Source organism: Chiloscyllium punctatum, chromosome 18, assembly GCF_047496795.1.
Source record: "Chiloscyllium punctatum isolate Juve2018m chromosome 18, sChiPun1.3, whole genome shotgun sequence".
NCBI lineage: Eukaryota > Metazoa > Chordata > Chondrichthyes > Orectolobiformes > Hemiscylliidae > Chiloscyllium > Chiloscyllium punctatum.
The window spans coordinates 75,324,364-75,336,503 of record NC_092756.1 but is presented as its reverse complement, the minus strand read 5'-3'; the positions used below and the strand labels follow the sequence as shown (position 1 = coordinate 75,336,503).

General features: G+C 44.1%; 2 non-coding genes across 2 annotated transcripts; both read left to right on the top strand.

Moving 5' to 3' along the window:
* Nucleotides 1-5,477: 5,477 nt before the first annotated feature.
* Nucleotides 5,478-5,550, top strand: trnar-ccu (transfer RNA arginine (anticodon CCU)). Its single transcript has one exon. It is a non-coding gene; the product is annotated as a tRNA-Arg (tRNA).
* Nucleotides 5,551-10,082: 4,532 nt separating this feature from the next.
* trnar-ucu (transfer RNA arginine (anticodon UCU)) lies at nucleotides 10,083-10,155 on the top strand. Its single transcript has one exon. It is a non-coding gene; the product is annotated as a tRNA-Arg (tRNA).
* The last annotated feature ends 1,985 nt before the right edge of the window (nucleotides 10,156-12,140 follow it).

Below are 12,140 nucleotides of genomic sequence, written 5' to 3'. Positions count from 1 at the left end.
CTTAATGAGGGGCCGTCTATGATTCCAGATAAAGGAACCCAGCCTGCCATATAATTTACGTAGAGCCATCCTCGGCAGCATCACCGGAAGCATTCTCATAGGATATAGGAGACGGGAGAGAACATTCATTTTAATTAGTGCCATTCTACCCAACCAGGAAATTGGAAGGTCTCCCCATCGCTGGAGGTCCTGCCTTATCCTTTCCAGTAAATGCACAAAATTAGCCTTATACAACTGACCAAATACTGGGGTAATAAAAATGCCTAAGTATAAGAAACCCTCCAGGGACCAACGAAAGGGAAAAAGGGATCCGTCCACTAAGTGGGGTAGCACAGCAAGGCCACCCAGTGGCATAGCCTCCGATTTTGAAAAATTAATTTTATAGCCTGAGAATGCACTAAATGTATTAATAACTTGGATTAGGCAAGGTACGGACATCAGAGGATTACTGAGGAATAAAAGAACATCATCTGCATAAAGGGTAATTTTATGTTTACCTGTACCAATCCTCGGGGCCGTTATATTAGGATCAGCCCGTATAGCTTCTGCTAGTGGTTCAATTATTAGCGTAAATAACAATGGCGAGAGAGGACATCCCTGACGGCAGCCCCTACCCACACTGAAGCTATCTGAACCTAATCCATTGGTAACCACAACTGCTTTGGGATCACTATACAATGTTGAGACCCATTTGGTAAAGACCTGTCCAACGCCAAACTTTTCCAATGTGTAAAACAAATATGACCATTCAACCCTATCAAATGCCTTTTCCGCGTCTAATGAAACTACTACTCCTGGTATCTTTCCCTGATGACAGGCTTGAATCATATTCAAAACCCTTCTAATATTATTGGATGATCTACTGCCCTTAATAAACCCTGTCTGATCCTCCTTTATAATATGTGGCAGTACCCTTTCTAGTCTCAGTGCTAACGTTTTCGAAAGGATTTTAAAATCTACATTTAGCAAGGATATTGGTCTATATGACGTACAATCTTCTGGATCCTTTCCTTTTTTAAGAATAAGAGAAATATTTGCCTCTTTCAGCGAAGGCGGGAGACAGCCCTGACTATATTCATAGTTATACATGTCCATAAGTGGACCAGCCAATATTTCTGTAAATTCTTAATAGAATTCAGCTTGAAAACCATCTGGGCCCGGTGCCTTACCGCTCTGAAGTTGCCTGATTGCATCAAGTATTTCTTGGACTGTTAGAGGAGCATTTAGGACCGATACCTGTTCCGGAGTTAGGCCCGGAAAGGTCAAAATTTTAAAAAATTACTGCATCCTCCTAGTCCTATCTTCACAATCCTGCGATTTATATAACTCCGAATGAAATTCTCTAAAGATCGCATTAATCTTTTTATGATCATGAGTCAAAATACCCGTACTTTCCTTGATAGCCGTAATAGTCTGAGGGGCCTTCTTTTTCTTTGCAAGAAATGCTAAGTATCTACCCGGTTTGTCGCCATATTCATATAACCTTTGTTTTGCAAATAATATTTCCCTCTTAGATGTTTGAGTAAGCGTAGTGTTCAGAGCTGTCCTAAGAGCCGTAATCCTTTGCAATTTAATGATAGAAGGTCTATCAGCGTATGCTGTTCCAGCTCCTTTTAAGCGAGCTTTGAGCAGACGCTGTTGTTCTCCCTACAATTTTTTCTGGGTCGCTGAATAGGAGATGATCAAACCTCGCGTGTAAGCTTTGATGGTCTCCCACATCATTGATGGGTTGCTAGCCGTACCTGAATTAATTTCTAAAAAAAGTTTTAAATTCGTGAGAGAAGTACTTTACAAATTTACTGTCTTTCATTAGGAAGGGGTCCATACGCCAATGTCCCATTGTTCCTCGCCTTAGTTTCCATATATACAGCAGCGTGGTCGGAAATTGCTATACTACCTATTTTACAGGATGATATGGAATTTAAAAAAATCGAGGGGGCAAAAAACATATCAATTCTGGTATGGCATTTATGTGGATTCGAATAAAAAGAAAAATCTCTGCCCTGTGGATGAAGACATCTCCATACATCTATTAATCCTAATTCTTTGTTCAGATCCACCAATTGTCTAGATCTGGGAGATATTCCTGCAGTACTCTTGGGAATCCTATCTATTTCCGGATCCATAATACCATTAAAGTCTCCCCCTATAATTGTATGACGGGCACCAAAAGCCATCAATTTTGAAAAAGCTTCCGTTATAAATTTAAAGGGGTGTTCCGGGGGGGCAGTACAAATTTAAAATCCCATATTCCTCTCCATTTATGAGGGCTTTGATCAAAATATATCGTCCAGATTCATCTTTTATCTGATTTACAATTTTGAAAGGGAAATTCTTCCGAACAAGAATAACAGCTCCCCTGCTTTTTGAGCTAAAAGAAGAAAAAAAGGCCTGATCAAATCCACCCTGTCGTAATTTCAAGTGTTCTTTATCCGACAGGTGTGTCTCCTGTAGGAGAGCTATATCGACTCTTTCTTTCTTAAGATTTGATAATATTTTCTTCCTTTTGACTGGCGAATTACTCCCCTTGACATTCCAGGTGCACCACTTAACCGACTGATCAACCATAATCATCTGGGCAAATCCGAGACCCCTCGGGAGGGTAAGCCCAATCTAGAACATCCCGAGCATAGAGCATATAAAATTTACAAAAATAAAGGCTCTCTAACACACTCACAACAGTATAATAAAAAACTATTTCTAAATTAAAAAAAATATAAAAGGTACCTAAGTGGAGATTTTCCCCCTTGTTCCCAGGGGGTGTCACTTCCTCTCCAAAAGTCCATCATATCCTCTCCCAACCGATGCGCTCCTCAATAAAATGAGGAGAATTCAGATATAATACAAAGCTAGAGTTAACAGTGAGCACCCTACCCCCGCCCACACCAACACCTGGATATATTTGGGAATGTTAATACTATATATAAACATATAACTATAAAATTACAACCTCAACAAATAATTATTAAATATAATAATACAAAATAACAAGGGAGAAACAACCCCGCTCCTAAAGACAGAGGTAAAATAGAATAAGGTAACCACCTCCCCCCACCAACACTAACCAAGCCCCCCAGCTTATTTATAGAAATAATATATATATATATATACATATACACACATACCCATATAAACACATAAAGTAATAAAAGGAAACAACCCCAAAGGGGGGGGGAGAAAATCAAATCCCTCTCCCCACCCCCATGATAATATTAAACAGTAATGTAAGAAAAAAGAAGGAAAAAAGGGGGGATATAAACCAAAGTGGGGGGAAAGGCAAACCAACATCCATTATCTCTTACAGTTTATCTAAGAGAGTCCAAGAATTCCTTAGCCTTTTCTGGTGATCCGAAGTTATATACGGATCTTTCATGGTTAAAGCGTAGCGTCGCTGGGTAGCGTAAGGAGTACTGAATATTTAAGTCCCTGAAACGCTTCTTCGCCTCGCCGAATGCCTTCCTCTTTCGGACCAGAGCTGGGGAAAAGTCCTGGAATAACATGATCTTGAATCCTTTATAGATCATAGCTTGGGGTTTTTTTCCAAGATTTCTAGAAGCTTCCAGGAGTATCTGCCTCTCCCTATAGTTCTGCAGCCGGAACAGGACCGGGCGTGGGCGCTGGTTCGAGCCGGGCCCACGTATTGCGACCCAGTAGGCCCATTCTACCCTTCCCTGGCCTGATCCAGCTTCCAGATTTAAAAGCTGTGGCAGCCACTGCTCCAGGAATGCTGTAAGCTGGCCTTCCTCTTTCCGTTCGGGAAGGCCCAGCAAACGAATATTTTTCCGATGACCTCGATTATCGAGGTCATCAATGTAATTTTCTAATGTCCGGACTCGCTGTTCGAGAGTCCGGACCTGATCCACGGCCGATTACGCTGTAGTTTCGGAGGTCGCGGCCTTTAACTCTGCCCCTCCGACTCGGCGCTCAATTTCCTGGATGTCTCAGTCGTGCTTCTGCAGCGCGGCCGAGAGTGAGTCCCATCGATTTCGGGACTCCTCGATAAAGGCGTCGATCTTCGCGTCCAGTTTGGAGATCATCTCCACAAGACCTGTTACTGTAGGTAAGTCCCCCGGGGCGGCTGTGGACGTCTCTGCTGCAGCTGAAGAGGGAGAGGGTGGGGGAGGGGGTCCTGCTTGCTGAGAGCTGCGGGCTCCCTTCCCTTTGGTCATCTTTAAGAAATATTAGATTATTTAAATGTAATGACTGGATTAGTGGTGCTGGAAGAGCACAGCAGTTCAGGCAGCATCCAACGAGCAGCGAAATCGACATTTTGGGCAAAAGCCCTTCATCAGGAATAGCAACTAGTTAAATTTAACAGGTATTATAAATGATTTGGTGAGTGTGGTGGGGGTGGGTGACCCACTTTACCAAAGTCTTGGGAAGAGCACTATAGACACAGACTTGCTGGGTCGCCACCATCTTGGATCCCCCCAACTTGATTTTATTAACAAAGTCTTGAAACAGTTTGTAACATCATTTGAAAATGCATACAAAGGTTCTAAATCAGTTGTGTACAGTCTATGCAGAGAGAAAAGAACCAACAAACCATTGGAATATTGACATTTCTCAAACCTTCTGTATCGTTGTGGAAAGAAAGGCATTTTCTACTTGGGCAGAAAACGATCTCTGTTCAGTGTCAGGCACCAAGAGGGTCTGAGAACTGAAAGGACGATGTGATCATTTGTCAGAAAGACCTGAGACTGTGTTGTTTCCCTGTTACACCTTGGCAGCAGCTGCCTGAACCTTCAGTGCGTCCCTCAGTGTGTTGTCACAGATCTGGGAGTGTGCTTGGCTGTCGCACTCATTTGTGGTCAACTGTTTCCAGTGGTCTGCCAATATAGTGCCCTCGTGGCCGAATGGCTATGGCACTGGCCTCTGAAATCTGGGATTTCATTTTTAAGCCTGCTCTTTGCAGTGGCTGATTTTCATTCCATGTCAACTTCATCTCAATCCAAATTGACTGGATTTTTTAACTACTCTGTTAAAAATCATTGTGCCTGTGTTGAGATTATGGCAAATACTGTTAAGTAGAAACTTATACAAGATAATTCGGGGATTTGGGAGATCTTGGGGTGAATTGTCTGAAAGAGACAGTACAGCCACAATGGTCTGAATGCCCGCTAAGATTCTGTTGATTTGTCCTCAATGCAGCTTTTTGCAACGTCTCCACTTCCACCTTCCCCAGTAACTGCAAATATCTTGAAAGTGGTGCACAAAATAACATTGAGCCCTTTGCTATTTTCCTGACTGCTCCATTTTCCTCAGACTTGAGTTGTGCAAAGTTGGAGTTTGGTTGATTTCTCATCTGTCCATTTGGGGAGAAATGGGAGGCAGGATCAATTTATCAAGCAGCCAATGATTTAGCATGAGATGGAAGGGTTAAGAACCAATTAGTGAGAGTGCAACACACAGAAACACACACTCTGAGAGGTCAGGGTGCAATATTTAAAGGCTGCCATTGCAGGCCTGCATGTGGGGCCCCAGTGGCCTAATGGATAAGGCACTGGCCTCCTAAGCCAGGGATTGTGGGTTCAAGTCCCATCTGGGGTGTCTGTTTCTTAGTAATAGTCCCTACTCTTTAATCCACGTTGGAAACAACCCTACGTCTGCATTTCGTTGATGGGATGTGGTGACCTTGCACAGATCTTTTGGGGATCTGCAGAATTCCCTGAAAGAGACAGGACAGTCACAATGGCTGAAAACCTGCTGAGATTCTCCTGGGGATGGCATGGTGGCTCAGTGGGTAGCACTGCTGCCTCACAGTGTCAGGGACCTGGCTTTAATTCCTCCCTTGGGTGTCTGTTTGTGTAGAGTTTGCACATTCTCTCCATGGGGTACTCCGGGTGCTTTGGTTTCCTCCCACAGCCCAAAGATGTGCAGGTTCGGTGGATTGGCTTTGGGGAATGCAGGGAGAGAGGATAGGGGTTAGGCCTGGCTGGGATGCTCTTCAAAGGGTCAGTGTGGATGTGATGGGCTGAATGGCCTGCCCTCCCCACCCTTGGGCTTTTATAAACAATTTTGGAGCATGAGCAGCATGAATAGGGTAAACTGCCAAGGTCTTTTCCCTGGGGTGGGGGACTCCAGAACTAGAGGGCTTAGGTTTAGGGTGAGAGGGAAAAGATATAAAGGAGACCTAAGGGGCAACTTTTTCAGGCAGAGGGTGGTGTGTGTGTGTGGAATGAGCTGCCAGAGGAAGTGGTGGAGGCTGGTACAATTACATTGTTTAAAAGGCATCTGGATGGGTATATGAATAGGAAGAGTTTGGAGGGAGATGGGCCGGGAGCTGGAAGGTGGGACGAGGTTGGGTTGGGATATCTGTTCGGCATGGACGGGTTGGACCAAGGGTGTGTTTCTGTGCTGTACATCTCTATGACTCGATGACTGGAAGTGTCAGTCTGAGTAAATCCGTTGTCTAACTGCTGGCAATGTGACCCCAGCTCATGACCCCTTTGGCCAAAGCTACAGAACATTCTGGAAGGTCAGGGAAAAGAAGGATATGAACACACACCTGGATGCCAGTCCTTGAGCAAAGCCTTGACTGGGATCTGCAGCAGAGCTCTGACTATCTGCTCCAAACTTGTTCATAAAAGGCCTAATGTGAGGGGGACAAGCCATTCACCCCAGCAAGTCCACACACAGCCTCTGAACAGCATCCCATCCAGGCCCAATCCCTATCCTCTCACCCTGCATTCCCCAAAACCAATCCACCGAACCTGCACATCTTTGGGCTGTGGGAGGAACACAATGCACTCCGAGTACCCCATGGAGAGAATGTGCAAACTCGTCACAAACAGACACCCAAGGGAGGAATCAAAGCCAAGTCCCTGACGCTGTGAGGCACCGTGCTAGCCCCAGGAGAATCTCAGCAGTTCTTTCCCCATTGTGGCTCTGCTGTCAATTTCAGGCAATTTCGACCCAATCCTGCAGATCCCCGACAACTTTGCGCAAGTTCATGTTGGACAGCACTTCCCATCGACTGAAGGCAGACATGGGGATGTTTATAATGTCGATTAGAAGTAAAGCTCAAACAGGGCAACCTATGAAAGTTAGTCATTCAGGATACGATTTGACCCCACAATCCCTGGCTTAGGAAGCCCAATATCTTATCCATTAGGCCACTGGGGCTACATGTCTGCTGTTAAACTGGCAGCCTTTAAATACTGCACCCTGATGGCTCATATTGTGTTTTTCTCAGTTTTATACTCTCACTAATTGTTTTTTACAACTTCCATCTTATGCTAAAAAAATTGGCTGCTTGATAAATCAATCTCGCTTCCCATTTGTCCCCAAATGGACAGACAAGAAACCAACCAAACTCCAACATTGCACAAGTCAAGTCTGAGGAAAATGGTGCAGACAGGAAAATAGCAAAGGGTTCAATGTTATTTTGTGCAACGCTTTCAAGATCTTTGCAGTTACTGGGGAAGACGTAGATGGAGATGTTGCAAAAGGTTGCATTGAGGAAAAATGCTTTCTTTGGTTAGACCGCACTTGGAATACTGCGTCTAGTTCTGTTCGCCCTACTATAGGAAAGATGTGGATGCTTTGGAGAGGGTTCAGAGGAGGTTTACCAGAGAGGTTGACTGAGCTTGGACTTTTCTCATTGGAGAAAAGGAGGAGGAGAGGGGACCTAATTGAGGTATACAAGATAATGAGAGGCATGGAAAGAGTCGACAGTCAGAGACTATTTCTCAGGGCAGAAATGGCTAACACCAGGGGTCATAAGTTTAAGCTGGTTGGAGGAAATTATAGAGGGGATGTCAGAGCCGGGTTCTTTACACAGAGAGTTTTGAGAGCATAGAATGCGTTGCCAGCAGCAGTTCTGGAAGCAAGGTCAATTGGGACATTTAAGAAACTGCTGGACATGCATATGGTCACAGACATTTGAGGGTGCATACATGAGGATCAATGGTCGGCACAACTTCGTGGGCTGAAGGGCCTGTTCGGTGCTGTGCTGTTCTATGTTCTATGTCTTATGTTCTAAATCAACAGAATCTTAGCGGGCATTCAGCCCATTGTGGCTGCGCTGTCTCTTTCAGACAATTCACCCCAAGATCTCCGAAATCCTGGAATTGCCTTGTGCAAGTTTCGATTACACATCATTTGCCATAATCTCAGCAAAGGCTCAGTTATTTTGAACTGAGTAGTTTGAAAAATGCAGTCAATTTGGATCGTGATAAAGTTGGCATGGGACAAAAGTCAGCTACAAAGACCAAGCTTAAAATGTAAGCAGCCCAGAGGGGAATTAAACCCACAATCCCACACTTAGGAGGACAGTGGTTTACCCAATATGCTACTAGGACACACATAGTCATTTGCCAGTGTAAAGTCTTGGCACCAATGAGTGTTACAGCCCAGCATGTTCCAACATCTCAGATGACATGTTGAGGGATACACTAAAGTTTCGGTCAGCTGCTGCCAAGGTGTAACAGGGAAACAACACAGTCTCAGGTCTTTCTGACAAATTATCACATCGTTCTTTCAATTCTCAGACCCTCTTGGTGCCTGACAATGAACAGAGATCGATTCCTGCCCAAGTACAAAATGCCTTTTTGTTCACAACGAGACAGAAGATTTGAGAAAGGTCAACATTCCAATGATTTGTTGGTTCTTATCTCTCTGCATAGACTGTACACAACTGATTTAGAATCAAGGAAAGCATACCAAACGCCTTCTTCACGATCCTATCGATCTGCGACTCTACTTTCAAGGAGCTATGAACCTACACTCTAAGGTCTCTTTGTTCACCAACACTCCCTGGGACATTCCCATTAAGTCTATAAGCCCAGCTAAGATTTGCTTTCCCAAAATGCAGCACCTCACATTGATCTAAATTAAACTCCACCCATCACTCCTCAGCTCATCGGCCCTTCTAATCAAGATCCCGTTGTAATCTGAGGGAACCTTCTTTGCTGTCCACTGCACCTCCAATTTTGGTGTCATCTGCAATCTTACTAATGATACCTCATAATGATACTAACATATATATAAATGACAGAAAGTAGTGGACCCAGCACTGATTCTTGTGGCACTCCATTGGTCACAGGGCTCCAGTCTGAAAAACAACCCTCCACCACCATCCTCTGTCTCCTACCTTTGAGCCATTTCTGTATCTAAAGAGCTAGTTCTCCCTGTATTCCATGAGATCTAACCTTGCTGATCAGCCTCCCATGGGGAACCTTGTCGAACACCTTATTGAAGTCCATATAGATCACATCCACCGCTCTGCCCTCATCAATCCTCTTTGTGACTTTTTCAGAAAACTCAATCATGTTTTTGAGTCATGATTTCTCCAGCATTTTCTCTGTTTCAGATTTCCAGCATTCACAGCATTTAGCTTTTATTGGACAGCTTGCCATTTCACTTGGCAATGAAAAACGTTTTGTGGTTTACACATGAAAGAACGGAAACCAACCTGGTCATTCTAAAAGATGAGAGACTTCACACACAATCCAGATTTATTTCAATATATAATTTCAGTGACATCACACTGTAAACTTTTGCCATAAATTCTGTGTCTTACAATCTTATACTCCACAACCACCTGACGAAGCAGCAGCGCTCTGAAAGCTAGTACATAGAGATAAACCTGTTGGACGACAACCTGGTGTTGTCTGATTTTTAACGATGATTATTAGAAACTTGCACAAGATAATTCCAGGATTTGGGAGATCTTGGGGTGAATTGTCTGAAAGAGACAGCACAGCCACAATGGGCTGAATGCCTGCTATGATTCTGTTGATTTGTCCTCAATGCAGCTGTTTGCAACATCTCCACTTACTCCTTCCCCACTAACTGCAAATATCTTCAAGGTGCTGCACAAAATAACATTGAGCCCTTTGCTATTTTCTTGTCTGCTCCATTTTCCTCAGACTTGAGTTGTGCAACATTGGAGTTTGGTTAATTTCTCGTCTGTCCGTTTGGGGACAAATGGGAAGTGAGATTGATTAATCAAGCAGCCAACAATTTAGCATGAGATGGTAGGGGTAAAAAACAATCAGTGAGAGTATAACACTCAGAAACACACAGTATGAGAGGTCGGGTGCAGTACATAAAGGCTGTGATTTTCAGCCTGTTGTGTGGCCCCAGTGGCCTAATGGATATGGCACTGGCCTTCTAAGCCAGGGATTGTGGGTTCGAGTCCCATCTGGGGTGTCAGTCACTTGCCGTTTGTCAACTTGATTTCTAATCTACTTTGGGAAAATCTCCAAGTCTGCATCAGTCGATGGGAAGTGGTGCCCAACATCTTCTTGCACAAGATTTGCAGGATTTAGGCTGAATTCCCTGAAAGAGACAGGACAGTCTCAATGGCTGAAAACCTGCTGAGATTCTCCTGGGGGTGGCATGGTGACTCAGTGGGTAACACTGCTGCCTCACAGCGCCAGGGACCTGGCTTTGATTCCTCCCTTGGGTGTCTGTTTGTGTCGAGTTTGCACATTCTCTCCAAGGGGTACTCCGGGTGCTTTGGTTTCCTCCCACAGTCCAAAGATGTGCAGGTTCGGTGGATTGGCTTTGGGGAATGCAGGGTGAGAGGATAGGGGTTAGGCCTGGATGGGATGCTCTTCAGAGGGTCAGTGTGGATGTGATGGACAGTAATGGCCTCCTCCCACCCCACTCTAGGGCTTCTCTGAACAAGTTTGGAGCAGATGCTCAGAGCTCCACTGCAGGACCCAGTCAAGGATTCGCTAAGCGTTTGGCGTTCAGGTGTGTTTTCCTCTTCTCCTGTCCCTGATCTTCCAGAATCTTCTGTCGCTTTGGCCAATACGGTCATGAGCTGGGTTCACAACATCCAATGGGATCACACCAATTCCCTTCACTGTTGTCATGCCAGGAGCTATAAAGTGGATTGTCTCAGGCTGACACTTCTCCAATATACAACCCTCAGTCTGGTTGGAACTGGTTCTTCTTGAATCTTTGTAACTCTTTGATCTTAGTTGCACTGTTCTCTGGAGCTGATAGCTGCTGTTTAATTTAGTTTGGCCAATTTTCTATCAGGTCAAATTTCTCCAGCTGAGGATCAATTGAGAATGCCTGATTTTGTTGCCATGGTCACGTGACCACACAGGATTGAGATCAGCTGCACAGTGAAGGTTTCAACAAAATCAAAACCCCAAATAAGATCTAAGCCCACAATCTCTGGTTTAGGATGTTAGTGCCTTACCCCTGAGATCACTGGGGCTCCAACAGATAGATCTACCAATCTATGGACAAAGCAACTTCTGTTTTGGTTGTGTTGGTGTCAGTCTAAGCTATATTCTGTCAACATTACCAGCTGAACCCCAGATTACCTGCATGTTTGGTATTTATGATGATGTCCAATATGTCAATGGGAATGATTGAAATCTGGGTGTTCAAGGTTGGAACTGATGGGGCTGTGGCTATGCATTTGGGTCCTTACCTTTCTTAGTCAAGGTATTGAATACAATTGCAAGGAGGCTATGATGGAGATGTGAGGTAGTTAGGCCATCGTTGGAGAACTTGGAGTGCCACATCCACAGATTGGACAAACATTTGTGGGAAGGCAACTGCTGAGGCTAACTCACAGAGTTTACAGAGGGAGATGGATGGGTTAAGGGATTGGCCAAAAACTTAGCAAATTGAAATACAATGTGAGAATGTGTGAGGTCATACACTTTGGTAGGAAGAATAAAGCAGCTGGATATTATTTTTTAGATTAGATTAGATTGAGATAGATTCTCTACAATGTGGAAACAGGCCCTTCGGCCCAGTTTCAATGGAGAAATACAGCAGAATGTTACAGCACAGAGAGATATGAAATGGGTTTTGCGTTCTCGCTGTTGATCCTTCGCTGTGACCAACCTTCATGGTAATATCAGTGAGATGTTCTTGGTTCCTCTTTCGTTCTTGAGTCTGGTTAAGCCGATTATGATTTGCAGACCATGGTGATGTAAGAGCCCCTTCATAACTGCTTCATCATTACTTGCAAAGCAAATATTTTCATGCATCTTCCACCTTTAGGGTCACTATTACCTTGGTCCGACTCATACCATTTAAAATATAAATTATTGAGTGTGGAATGAATTTATTTCACCTGCACTTTTTTCTGTTAAATGCCAACAGGACAGTATGGAAGTCTCACAAGCTCAATGTTTGCACAGCCATCATTGAAGGAATGGTCC